This window comes from Panthera pardus, unplaced genomic scaffold (genome assembly GCF_024362965.1).
Source record: "Panthera pardus isolate Hobbes unplaced genomic scaffold, ASM2436296v1 HiC_scaffold_8, whole genome shotgun sequence".
Lineage (NCBI taxonomy): Eukaryota > Metazoa > Chordata > Mammalia > Carnivora > Felidae > Panthera > Panthera pardus.
In genome coordinates, this window is record NW_026527013.1 from 135,455,099 (window position 1) to 135,469,814 (window position 14,716).

At 40.2% G+C, this 14,716-nt stretch overlaps 1 protein-coding gene across 6 annotated transcripts in view; it reads right to left on the reverse strand.

Annotated features, from left to right (window-relative positions):
• CTTNBP2 (cortactin binding protein 2) overlaps nt 1–14,716 on the reverse strand; it is a 163,936-nt gene that overhangs the window by 108,848 nt on the left and 40,372 nt on the right. The gene's annotated exons all lie outside the window — the stretch shown is intronic.

Sequence of the window (14,716 nt, forward strand, 5' to 3'; positions counted from 1 at the left end):
ATTTCTGCTTCTCCTCTCGTGGTACACCCTGGCTACCTTCTTTGCTCTTATAGTCTTCCTGTCATTTTCCCTGACCAATCTCTCTACCAACTACCTCTATACAAAGGATGGTCTAGAGGCACCAGAAAGGTGGCCATCCACCTAAGGCTGTGGCCAACAAGGTCCCCTTTCATCTGACCTTTGCCTTCTCAGCCCCACCCTACCACTTTATACCCTAGTTGAGGCCAGCCAACCTATGAAGACGATGACAGGAACAAATCATTATTTAAAATCAGGAAATTTGGGTATAGTTTGTGATGTGGCAATAGATAACTGGAATATTGGCCTAAGAGATACAATTTCCTGAGGGGAGATACACAGATTCAACCTAGAGGTAAGTACCACATTAACAAGTTGCTCAGTAGCAAAGTGTAATGCTTTCTACAAATCCTCCAAGCATCACAGTCCATTCTTGGTGTTAGCAACAATCATGGTGAAATGGGAAAAGACTAGACTCTGAGCCTAAAGACCAGAGTTCAGCCACTAAGACAACTGGAGAGTTAACAGTGGCTCCAGTTTCCCATTTAGTAAAACGGAGCATGTTATGAAGAATACATAGCACAAAACATGAGTATGGTGTGTAATGTTAACATTATTATTAAAATAGCTGTATGTGATATCTGATGTCTTGTTTGAGGGCATACCTTGGACCACAGGCAATCCTTTTCCTTATACACTATTCAATCATTACCGAAGGAACAGGAAGAATTTTAAAAATTCATTAACATATGTTAATTCTGCATTAATCACAGGCCCAATCTTTGAAAACTGTCCTACTTATTAAAAGGATTTATAGATCTGATTTCAATCTTTTTTTTCCCCCTCAAAAAATGATCAGCTATTTAACATGTGATCTAGCTTGAAAAATGTACTATTTCATTCATTTCAGGGGTTCAACTATTATATATCGCCTTTGATTTTGCCCTTACAAAAATATTAATGAAAACAGTGGCATATAAGATACTGAGAGAAACCTGAATTAGGATAAAGATTTCAGGACTTACTTCTCTAGACTTGTTCTTATAAGTCTTTTTAATAATACGCATTTATGTAGCAGCTGGGAAGCACTGTATCATTTTATTCAGAATTTCTTCACTTCTTTAAAGAGTTTTCTACATTTTTGCTTAATAATGTATGTGAACATTCCAAATGGGAGCTTTAAAAAAAATCCTCCAAAATGCAATTTCCACAGGTTCATGGTCATTTCCCAGAGAAACATTAAAATTCATTTTAAGGCCTTCTCTAAACACCTACCTAAACTAAGAACCTACCTATTATTCTCTTGGTACAAAATCTCATCACGATTAGTAATTTTTTCCTACAATATGTTCCCCCAACCCCTCACCCTGTCTACATCATGAGAGCCAGGTAACCATTAGCTATTACTATTAGAATTTACATATGTAACCTCATTAAATCCTGGCAACCATATTAAGATGGTTATTTATACCCCATTTGTCAAAGTGGTAAATAGATTTAAGGAATAGGAAGACATTTCCTAAAGTCTCACAGCTAATAAAGGCAAAGTCTGGACTTAGTTCCAAAGCTCTGTATTAATATCACAGAACTGCCTTAATAGAGCATCTTGTAGGTTAGTAAAATCCTCTAATAACAGCTAAAGGGATCACAATAAATGAAATACTTCAACACACTTATAATGTGACAAATCACTATGTTTAATGTGCTAGTAGGTTATTCGTTTTAAGGGGATCCAAACACTTTAGTCTTGTTTTTATTTTTTTTAATGTTTATTCACTTTTGAGAGGGTGAGAAAGAGAGGGAGAGGGAGGGAGAGGGAGGGAGAGAAAGAGAAGGGGAGGGAGAGGAAGGGAGGAGGAAAGAGAGAGAGCGTAAGCAGGGGAGGAGCAGACAGAGAGAGGGAGACACAGAATCTGAAGTAGGCTCCAGGCTCTGAGACTGACGTGGGGCTTGAACCCACAAACCACGAGATCATGACCTGAGCTGAACTAAGATGCTTAACCAACTGAGCTACGTAGGTCCCCCCACTTTACTCTTACTAAAGTGCTCTTATGAGCATTCTAGCCACACAGCTAGTGTAATAAAAATGCTACTTCTATCTCGAGAAGAACTAAGGTCAAACCTCCGACTTCAGGAGTCACATGGCAAAGCAGAGCCTGGTCCTAGTTCTACCTTCCACTCCAGTCCTGTTAGTGACTGGACCCCAGCCACACAGCCCACTCTACCATACCTCAGTTTGTCATCCACAGCACAATACCTCAGGTCCCACCGAGTGACACATCTTTACTTCTACGAAATCACCCGAAGATGGTTTTAAAAACAGCCTTTACCCATCAAATATTTTTATGATAATTAACTCCAATAACAAATTACATTGACCAAATCATCAAATCTAATTAATCTCAACTTCTAAAGTTACAACTCAACCTATTCTCCTGATTCCGAAAGTTTCACTCTAAGTTATGTAGAGTATAAAAATTAACACACACATTATACATGTGTATGTGTATATATGTACACACAAATATATACACATACATACAGGAACACCTGTTCATACATTTCATAAACAGGGCATATTTTAAAGGTTTTGAAGACTGAAAAGCACAATACCATAACTAAGCAACACAAGTTTATTGAACCCATAGGCTTTTGAAACATTTCTAGTTCCAGAAATAGCCTAGATGGAAAAAACTATCTTTTGTGAAGAGTAGAACCCTGGGTCACAACCAACTCCTGTGTCAACGAATCAAGGGAGACGGGCTATTCCTGATTCCCATCAGGATCCCCCAGCATCACAGTGGGGTCAGGCACACCACAAGATCAAAAATGAATAAATAAGTCCTTTCCACCCCCCCAACAATGACCTCCTCACACATGTAAACTATTATCACACAGGTGCATAATCTATAAGCACATCCCTGGGACGGTGCAGGGTCATCTTACATGGTTATCGCTTGCTTCGGTGGCAGAGTATGGTTCTAGCTCTTTGGAAAGCAGTCTGGAATTCTCCTGTGGGCAATTATTTCCATTGCCACTGGGGAAAGCTGTGTTTTCCAGCAGGAAATGTGAATTATGAGGATGAATGCTAAGTAATTGAGACTGCTCAGTGTGGGGTCCAGAGGAACAATGGGTGTAGGCAGGACACAGCTGAACATGAGCAAGCTATTTTTCAAAAGCCAATTATCTAACCAGCAGTTCTCCAACTTTTTGGTCTCAGGATTACTCTTAAAAATTATTAAAGAGCCAAATAACTTGTTTATGTGGATTATAGCTGTTGCCATTTATCTTATTAGAAATTAAAACCGAGAGGGGTGCCTGGGTGGCTCAGTCAGTTAAGCATCCGATCTTGCAGTTCATGAGTTTGAGCCTTGCATCAGGTTCTATGCTGACAGCATGGAGCTTAGAGCCTGCTTCGGATTCTCTCTCTCTCTCTCTCTCTCTCTCTCTCTCTCTCTGTTCTCCTGTCTTTCTCTCTCTCTCTCAAAAATAAAGACTAAAAAAATTTTTTTTAATTAAAACTGAGAAAATTTAAATCTACTAACTTATTTCAAAACAGTAAATCCACTGCATGTTAACATAAACATGTCTTATGGAAAAAATCACTACAGTTTCCAAACCAAAGTGAGAAAATGGCATTATTTTATATTTCTGCAAATTGCTCTAATATCCTTCTTAATAGAAAATAGCCAGATTATCCTATCTGCTTCTTCATTTCATCTATTGCAATATCATATGTCACATCAGCTCTGGAATACTCCCATCTATACTCAGGACAGGATGAGAGTGGAAAAAGATAATAATGTCTACTGTTATTACAAAAATTGTTTTGATCTCTTGGACTTAGAAGGTCTTCAGTTTCCTTTCATCTTCACTCTTTCCTTAAGTCTTCCGGAACATTTCCGCCTTGTACCAGTTTTGCTACAGAGAATGAAGAGCCCTCTACACCCACTTGTGCCAGAAAGTTAATGAGAGAATAGCAACCCTCAAATATCAAATGTCACAGTAGTGGTAGCCTCAGGACCCTAAAAGGATCGACATCTCTCCAAGGAGAAAGTAAATCTCAAATACAAAGCTAAGGCATTTTGGTAGAACTTCTTCCCCACCAGAAATCACATGCATCTGACTTGGGCTCAGGTCATCACCTCATGGTTCATGGATTCACCCCGCAATGGGCTCTCTATCAGCACAGAGCCCACTTCGGATCCTCTGTCTGTCTCTCTCACTCTCTCTCTCTCAAAAAGAATTAAGCACTTAAAAAAATGCATCTGTATTTCACAGGGGACAATTTGGAGTCAATCTAAATCCATTCATTCAATAACAGTGAACAAAACAAAATCCCTGCCCTCAGAGTTTATATCCTTGTGGGAAAACAAAAACAAACATGAAAATATGTTAAGCATATAAAAATACATAGCATATGAAATGGTAATAAATGCAATGGAACTAAAGAAAGCAAGAAAGGAGGACAGGGCTGCATGTGATATGGACAGTGGTGAGAATTTAAAATAGGACAGTCAGGGAAAGCCTCATGAAGATGACATTGCAGCAAAGACCTACAAAGGGGAGGGAGAGAGCCACAGGTCCATTCAGAAGAGCTTTCCAGGCAGGGAAAACAAATGCAAGAGCCCCAAAACTGGAACAGGCAAGGGGGCCAGCAGGGCTACAGAGTAACAAGCAGAGGGGGACTAGGAGAGAACAGTAGAGATAGGAGTCAGGGGTACCATGTAGCCCTCAGGCCACTGAAAGGCCACTGCCTCAGAGATGACGACCACTAAGACTGTGAGCCTAAGGATGACATACCCTGTTGTAACAGGAGCACTCTAGCTGCTCTGGAGAATACAGACTATGGTGTGGCCACTGCAGAAGTGAGGGACCAGTTAGGAAGCTGATGAAACAACCCAGGCAAGAGGGTTTCAGCCGATAGAATAATTATGCCCAAGGAGGTCCTAATCTCTGGAAACTGTGATTACCCTACCTGGAAAAAGGGACTTTGGAGATAGGGTTAAGTTAAGGATATTGAGATAGGAAGCTTATCCAAGATCATGTGGGTGAGCTGAATATAGTCATGTGGGTCCTTGAAAGAGAGAAGCAGAAGTGTCAGAAGCAGATGTGATTATGGAAGGAGAGGAGGGAGGAGAAACTACTTACTATGCAGTTGGCTTTGAAGACAGAGGAAGGGACCACAAGCCAAGGAACACAGGCAGCCTCTGGAAGCTAGAGAGGACAAGGAACATTCTCTCCAACAAACCCTCTAGAAGGAACTGAGCCCTGACGACCCGTTTAACACTCCGACCTCCAGAAGTGTAAGCTAATAAATCTGTGTTGCTTTTAAGCCACTAAGTTTGTGATAATTTTGTTAGAGTAGTGCTATTAACTGTGTCCCCCTAAAATTCATATGTTGAAACCTAATCCCCAAGGTGATGACATCTGGAGGCAGAGCCTTTGGGAGGTGACTGGGTGAAGATGGTGGAATCGTCATGAATGGGAGGGCTCCCTAGCCCCCTTCTACCATGTAGGGTCATAAACCAAGAAGTGGGCTCTCACCCAACATCTTGATCTTCGACTTCCCAGCCTTCACAAACGTGAGAAATGTTTGTTGTTAAAGTCCCCCAACCTATGGCATTTTTGTGATAGCTGCCCAAATGGACCTAGACAAACAACAGGAACCAAAACAGATTACTGTCAGTGGAGATGGACAGAAGCAGTCAGACTCCATCTTACAGAGCCAACCAGATTTGCAGAGAGGTTGGATGTAGGTATAGGAAAAAAAGAGGAACTAAGTCTTACTCCAAGTTGTTTTGTTTTCTTCTCCTGGCAACTACAAGAATGGATTGACTTTTAGTTGGGATAGTGTTAGAAAAAAAGCTGATGAGATTAATACCAAGGGAGAAAGGAAGAACAAGGGATGGCATCAGCTAGTAGACAACTATTTCAAGGAGGTTTGCTGTAATGGGGGGGGGGGGGGGGGAGGGAGGTGACACAGAAGGGGGATAATTGCTGAAGAGGTCCCTGAATATTCGAGAAGGTACAGAATCAGGTGTACAGTGGCCAGGGGAGCCTGAGCCCAGAAGTCTGCCCTCAGTGAGAGGAGATATGAGTATGTGGTACAGATACCAGTGAACGGAGATGACCGTGACAGAACTGGAAGTTTGGATTGCTTCTGGCTCTCAGTGAAATTGAAAGCAGCTGAGAATGAAGCAAAGGGAGGAGGTGAAGGAAGGTCTCATAAAACAGAAGAAACGTGGGGCGCCTGGGTGGCTCAGTCGGTTAAGTGGCCAACTTCGGCTCAGGTCATGATCTCGCGGTCCGTGAGTTCGAGCCCCACATCGGGCTCTGTGCTGACAGCTCAGAGCCTGGAGCCTGTTTCAGATTCTGTGTCTCCCTCTCTCTGACCCTCCCCCGTTTATGCTCTGTCTCTCTCTGTCTCAAAAATACATAAACGTTAAAAAAAAAAAATTAAAAAAAAAAAAACAGAAGAAACAATCTAGGGGAACAGGTGAGTCAAGTGTTAAGAAATGTGATATAACTGCCACCCAGCACAAAGGGCCCATAAGAGGATACACCTGTGAATTTAAAGTGAGACCCAGCCAGGTTGAGCCTCTCCAGCCTGTAGAGCCCTACTTGTGTGGGCATGAAATAGGCAGAGAGTTGAATTTAAGATGTATCCGGTTTTTGCCTAGTGAACTGGGCAAACTGAGAGACCCAGGGAATTGGGGGCGGGGGGGGGGGGCGCGGAATCTTCAAAGAAGGAACTGCAACGGTACCTCAAGATGGTGGCATTTCCGACCACTGACATTTCATGTTAAATCCATAATGTGCGGTGATTAAAAACCACAATGTTTAAGAGCATCTGGCAATATGTTTACAATGTATTATGAAAACAGGTTGCCCAAATTACTATGTAGAGCATGAACCTCTTTTGAGAGATTCCCTTTTATGCAGAGAAAAAGGGTGACTTCTGAATGATGGGAATATCTTTTTGTGCCTTTTTAAGATACTCTACAAAGAACATTTATTGCTTTAATAATTAGGGGAAATTATACATGTTAAATAACATAACTGTTAAAATTCTTCGCAAATTATGTCGTTTAAAACCATTCCCACTTAAATTACAGGTTTCATGCTATATGAATAGGTCAGCCTAAAATCATTAGCAGGTGTTCTCAATATGCATTAACATGACATAGATTCTTACAAGCAAATGCATTTGAATGTGCTGTGCATCTCCTTAGAAGGCTTTCTAAGCTAAAACATTTCTAAAAGATACCCAAAGGAAAAACTCTTGGTCAGACAGTATGCATCAAGGTGGTGTAACGGATGTCATCTATCCCGGTTAGTTAGGCATCCTTTTTGATTCACTGGTACCTCTGTGATTTCTGCTGTTAAGTATTTTGAAAACCGTCCCTTTACATAGCTAACAGAAAAACAGCAGATGAGAGAATATAGAAAAGTAATTAGGTTATAGTTCTTCAACCATATGAAATACAGCCAGTCAACAAGGCTACAATTTATGAACACTCAAAACACTAAAAATACTTAAAATGCTTGATTAAAAAATGGAGAATAGAAAATGGTATTGAAATAACCTAGTTACAACTCTGTTATGGTGGTAATATTATGGGTCAACTTTTAAGTCAAAATTTTACAATACAGTAATACATGTATCCATTAGGAAAAAGTAGTATAATTTTCTGGTACAGGAAGGATTAGAACTCAGTTATTAGTAAGGAAAACAGCCACAGAGAAATAGTAATCCCCATGGGTCTTATAAATCATGTAAAAAATTTCTAAAAAGCTGTGACTTTAAAGCATCACACAACGCTATCTGCAAAGTTAAGGCAAAGACTAATGAGACATTTGAATAGCCCATAGAGGAAAATTGTTACATTTCACAAAGTTTAAATTTTCAATTGCCATAAACAATTTTTTTTACTAATAAAACTTAAAAAGCTTCTCCATTATTATTGCTATCTGATAATGTTCACTCCTTGGTTAAATGTATCAAGATATAAAAGCTAGTTTCTTGTATAGTGACATTTTTTTTCTTGAACAGATACCTATATAATTTAATATTGTCTCAGGATTAAGAATACTCTCATTGTAAAAGGGTAGCGTAACCTGCAATGAAGTAAAAATGGCAGTGAGTGTTTATCATAAGTTATACTTGGTTAGATACATTTTAAAAACACACTATCCACTTAGAGACACCACAGAAAGTAGCAACAAGGCCATATAAAAAATCAACATACAATTCACTGGCAGGAAGAAACAAATGAATAACAACATTTTGTATTACAGGGCTATCAAAACGCTTGTAACATTTTAAACCATTTGAAGTGCACCAGAAAAAATGTGGCATAAACTGGTTTGCAAAGCACGAGGAGTAGGACAATAAAATGAGCTGGAAAGTACCAAAGTCAAGCATGTGGAAAACTGTTAAGCTTTCAAACTGATGAACTTCCAAACTGAAGCATCTTGATTGGACGAGATGTTTCGCAGAACTATTACAGGGCTATAGGAAAATGTTTAATGTCAACTAACAGTACTTAAACTGCAGAGTATATTCACAAATTCATAAAAAATGTTTGTCACAGGCAGCCATTGTACATTCTTAGAAAAAGTGTTAAAAGCCAAAATTATTTAACACCAACTCTCATTTTGTACACAAGTGTGTTTTGGTGTCATGTTCAAGTTTTTATAGCTACTGCTTGGCCTAACCATATCTGGATATAAGTGATATACTTGTTCAGTCTAAAAAAACGAGCACATAAACTAATTAAACAAGGAACACAGGAAATGATAGGAGATCACACTGGCAAATGGTTTGAAGGTCACACAGCCCATCTGTTTATTTAGAGGACCTGATGATTGCCTAGTTCACAGCAGAGCATCAGAAAGCTGTGCATTTAAAACCACGCTGTCCTGCCCACCCCTCACCACCACCCTACACACTCCGCCTTCACCCCAGCTACTCTGTTCTGCCTCCCACTTATGTCCTTGGATAATACACACCCAGCTATCACACTGTGTGTGGATATTGTTTAAAAAAAAAACAAAAACCCAACACATTCTGCAACACCTCCAATTTGAAGGAGCACAACAAAAATTTTAGACCTCGGTACCAGGAGTTTGCCTTCCCTGAGGAAGTAACTGCCATGCTGTTTCCCTTAACAACACAAATCTGGTATCTCGCATCTGGTCCTGTTTTATTTTCCCTATCAGGAAGCCTACAGCCCCAAATTTTGCTTCAACTCAGTGGGTCAGTCTCAGTTTTATGTACTGGGCCTCAAGATTTCATTAGAAGAAAGGATCTTATGACTACAAGGTTTGTAAACCACTGTTCTCGTTCCTAAATCTTGATTTTCACACACTCCTATTTTTCCATTTTGCTGTTTTTATCCTTGTAAGCCACCTCAAATCCTCTGTGGAACAATAAGGGGTGTAAGAAGTAAATAAAAATTACATCAACTGTAACAGAATATTGCACACAGTTTTAAATGTCTTAATAATTGACGTTTTATTTTAATCCAAAAATTCAAGCAAGCTCCTTTATGGCACTATTTCCACAGGCTTCTTTGAGAGCATGTCTGGACTGAGTCACTTTGAGGCACTTAATGATGGCTTCTGGAGAAGCTGTTCTGAGATCAGCCATTGGCTGCCTTTTCCTCATCAAAATCTCTTTACAACTAGAACCACCATCAGCCACCCATTTGCTGGCCATTCTGCTTACTGAGCAGAAAGCCTTTCCAGCTTTCAGGGATTTTCATCAGCAATAGGGATTTTAAGAGTAACCTGATGCTGTTACATAAACACACCTGCTTTTTTACAAGTGACCATCCCTCAGATCAGTGGTTCTTAAACTGAGGCACGTATCAGAATCACCTGGAGGGTGTGTGAAACCACAGACTACTCTGCCCTACCCTCGGAGTTTCTGAGTCAGTTTGTCGGAGGGGGGGGGGGGTCTAAGAATTTACATTTCTAGCAAGTTCCTAGGTGATGCTGATACACCTTGTCTGGAAAACAGTTTAAGAACCAATGCCTCAGGTTAGTCCATTCTCCTGTTTAAAAATCTTGAAGGACTCTGCCCCATCATACTAGGTACACAGATGTTTCAGCCTGGCGTTCAAAAACCCCCTGACGAAGCCTGGCCTATCTCCTGCTCCATCACCCTGTGCTCCAGGCCCTCTTACTTTCTCACTGTGCCCAGAGCACACACGGATCCTGTGCTCATGCTGCCCGTCGGACGCATATCCACTTCTCACCGTCCGGTTATTAATGCACTCATTCTTTAAAAGACTCCTGGAATGCCACCTCTTCCCAGAAGGCATCCATAATTCATCTTCACTACAACCCTTTCATCTGTGATTTACCCTTACACACAAACCTGTCTTGCATTAGACTTGGTAGCAATTACATAGCTCTCTTCCACGAGATTATATAGCAGAGTGGTTAAGAAGATGCATTTGGAGTCAGCAAGGCCTGGGTCCAAGTTCTGGCTCCCCACTTGTCAGCTGGGTGACACAGAACACGTTACTTAGCCATGAGTCTGAAAGTGAGAGAACAATACTATCTCCTTCAAGGGAGGCTGGTGGGGATTAAATGAGATCATGTCCAGTGCTAAATAGCACTCCTGGCAGATAAGCCTCCGTAAATGACAAGTAGCAGTTTTCTGGAGTTGTAAAAACATTATCACCACATTCTCTGACACTCCTTCCACGTGGTCAAGTCTCTATCTCTTCCCCTTGAATCTTCGCCCTGTGACTGCTTGATAGATTGAATACAATGCCAAGTAACTTTGTGATCCAGATTTAAGGAACGGGCAGATTCTATTTCCTGTCTCTGAGGATGCTCACTGCTGGATCCCAGCCACTTTGTGACAAGGAAGCCCGAGTGGAAGAAGTGGAGAGGAACTCAAGGCCCCAGGCCACAGTCCCCGCAGACCTCCTTGCAGACAGCCAGCATGAGACAGCCATCTTGGAAGTAGAACCCCCAGTGCCACATGAAGTGCACACAGTGAGCTGTCCCCACCAAGCCCAGCCTAAATCGCAGGTCTGTGAGCAAAATAAATGAATGATGTTGTTTAAAGTCATTAAGCCTTGGACTGGGTTAGTAGCATAGCAACAGATGACAAAGCAGGAGCATGCCATTACCTTTGCATCCTTTTTCTCCTCTCTAGAAGAGAGGACCACAGGTTAGAACCTTAGAGTATTCATCACAAGACTCAAATATTCCTAGAGGGAAAATACTCCCAGGGGCTCTCTTTTTGTGAGTAAACACAGAACTCCCTGGGAAAGAATTCATTTTAAAGAAAAACACAACCTTTGTTTTCAACTTGCCTAACTCCCATCAAGGTTGTGGCAGAACACTACAGAGTTGGTAATTAATAAATAGAATATATATAAGTAATAAATGGGGCTTTAAAAAACTCTATAAAGTCAGTTGTACACATAGCACTGCTTTGTAATCTCGAATAAACCAATAATGGTAAATAGTGGAGACTAACAATCTGAAAAGCAAGAAATGCATGAGGCCACCTTCTGTATGGAAGGAAAGAGCAGGAGACAAAGCATAGCAGCAGATACACAAAAAGAAACAACTTTTGGAGGGGTAGCTGCACAAAATCTAGGGACACACCGTAGGTAAGGAGTAAACCAGAGAAACACAGTTATTGTCCTTTTATTAAACACATTAAAAATGTTAATATTTGCTAACTTATTAGTATTCCTACTTTGGTCCTATTTTTACATGGCCCTCCCTGGTGGGTCTTAGAAAAATATTGGTTATGGTACATATTCTTAGTGTCCTTTGCTACACTTATCACGAATGGGACGTACTAGTCATGGCTAGCCCCTTTCCTACAGAATAAGTCCCATGAGTGCAGGGACTGTCTAGCTTACAGTCTCTTCCCGGTGACCAGCACCCGGCATGATAGAATGTACTCAATAAATATCTGTTGGGTGAATGTTGAAGGACTAGCACTAAAAAGCTATTGGGAGAACTGCAGTTGATGCTGAATTATTTAACTATGAATTCACATGGGGCCTAAACACAATATCCTTTCAAAATAAAGAGTTTATACGCTGACACTGAAATTGCTTTAGAAATTACCGGTTGCTGTCACGAGTTAGAAAATAATGTGCTCTTACCCTGGAGGAGTTATTTTTGTTCACAATCTCCTCTCCATCTATTCAAGTCCTTATAATACTCCCCAATAGCAGATCACCTCCATTCAGAGCCATCACCCAGAATTCAGACTTTTACAGAACCTGTACTTTAATAAATGTCATCTATAATTGCCTCCTCAGATCCCTTCTCTCCCTTTTCCTGTCAATCTACTTTCAAAAGTGGTTAACATAATCTCCCTTAAACACTGTTTTTGTCACATCCTTCCCTACCTCAGAGCCTACGGTGAATTTCAATCCTCAACTGTTTGAAATTTAAACTCATTAAGAATTTAACCTATTAACAATTCCCATTAAGGGTTTCTAAAGTTCTTTGGTTAACTGTGCTACCTATCAGCTCTCCACACCAAACACATCTTATTACCATCCCCCAAACAGGCACAAAAATGCGTGCAAACTCTGATACAGCCAATCAGAGATGATGGAAAGTTTCTTCTGAATACACCAGTGTGGTCTTATTCTGTCAAGACACTACAGGAGGAAGTCTAATGCACCTTCCAGAGGGTCTTTGAAAGATTTATCTCCAGTCACTCATAGAAAGAGTCTCATCCATAGAAAATCATTGTCAACTCCAAATTAATTTTTAGGGATTATTTAGAGGTCTACTTAAAATAATCTTTTTAAAGGGCAGCGTGAATGGCTCAGTTGGTTAAGCATCTGACTTTAGTTCAGGTCATGATCTCACAGGCTGTGAGTTTGAGCCCTGTGTTGGGCTCTGTGCTGACAGCTCAGAGCTTGAAGCCTGCTTCAGATTCTGTGTCCATCTCTCTCTGCCCCTCCTCCACTCACACCCTGTCCCTCTCTCTCTCAAAAATAAATAAACGCTTAAAAAATTTTTTTTTTAATTTTTAAAATAATCTTTTTAGGGGTGCCTTGCTGGCTCAGTGCGTAGAGCATGCAACTCTTGCTGAAAATAAAATAAAATAAATAAATAAATAAATAAATAAATAAATAAAATAACTCAAGGAAATCAGTACAACAGCCTTTCATGAAAACCAAACTAAATTTCTGACTCATTTTACCACTTGCCATATTCAGATGCAAATGAAAACAAAACAAAAAAAAGATCAAATATCAAAAAAAGTCAAAAAAATTTAACAAGAGACAGATTTAATAATGAATAAAATGTGGGAAAATAAAGACAGAAAGTGCAGTTCCTTGACTATTGCATCTTCGTCCATTTTATAAATCTTCACCTTTTTTTTTTCTTTTTTTTTTTTTTGAGAGAGAGAGAGAGAGAAAGCAGGGGAGAGGGGTAGAGGAACAGAGAGAGAAAGAGAAAGCAAGTGGGGGAGGGAGGGAGAGAGAATCCCAAGCAGGCTCCACTCTCAGCACGGAGCCCAACATGGGGATCGATCCCACAACCCTGGGATGATGACCTGAGCTGAAATCAAGAGTTGGACACTCAACAAACTGAGCCACCCAGACACCCCAAAATCTTCATTTCCTTAAATTTGGGGCATTCAGCATTCAAATGTCCCAGTGTGTCCTCTTCCAGAAGATAAGAATATCCTAATTACAGAGAAGTACAAATTTTTCTGTACTTGGTATGACAACTAGCAAGAGGAAAACATTAAAAAATCAATGATGCTCTTCTGCATTATCGTAATTGCCATTCAATATGATCTGAGAAGTCTTGCAGGATTTCCTTCTGTTTGTAATTACCTTCAGTCAATAGGGAGGGAACAGCAAATGAATGATTAAACATTGAAGACTGTCTAACAATTTCTCTGCAGCTTCAATTTCTGTGCAGCTTTTAATATTTGCAATTGATTACAGGTGTGTGGGGAATGTTCTGGGAATTCACAGCATTTAAAGTAAAGAATCCATGAATGTCGACCAGCTCTAGTTACATTAATGTTGCCTTTGAAGCAGAGGAATGGTGAGTCAAGGTTAGGAGTCAGACAGAAAATGGCTTATTCTGAGTCTGTCTGTCCATTCGTAAAGTGGGGTACGATCACGATCTCGGGATTTCACGGAGATGAGAGGAGATAGAACATGTGAAGTGGCACATAATAAAACCCCACAATGTTACGCCTCATTTCATCTCCATGTGTCCCACTCCAACTTCAGCCTACTGGAAACAGCAGCAAACCTCACCAGTCCTGAGCAACATACACCAAATGAAACTGTCCCTTTTCGTGATTTCAGTTTGTCTACTGCCTAACCCTCTACAAGGTGGAGGAAGGCGGTCGTAGAAAAGAAACTGTTTTACTTTATGAAGATGGAACCACCTCCCTCTTTTCACTTTTATGTGGCTGTGAACAGAGGTGGTTGCAAACAGAATTATTCCTGCAAAATTAATAACGCCACTAAAAATCAAAGATTTAACATAATCAAGAATATGACGCCTAAATAAGAAGATGGGGGAACAGACCAGCAAGCCAAAGAGTAAGGATTTATAATTCATAGGTCTAATATGTTTATCATGCCATTCCTACACACTTAAAAAGTCACTTTAAAAAATAATACTTATTATCCAATTCCCAATACATTTTAGAAGCTTTCCAAAT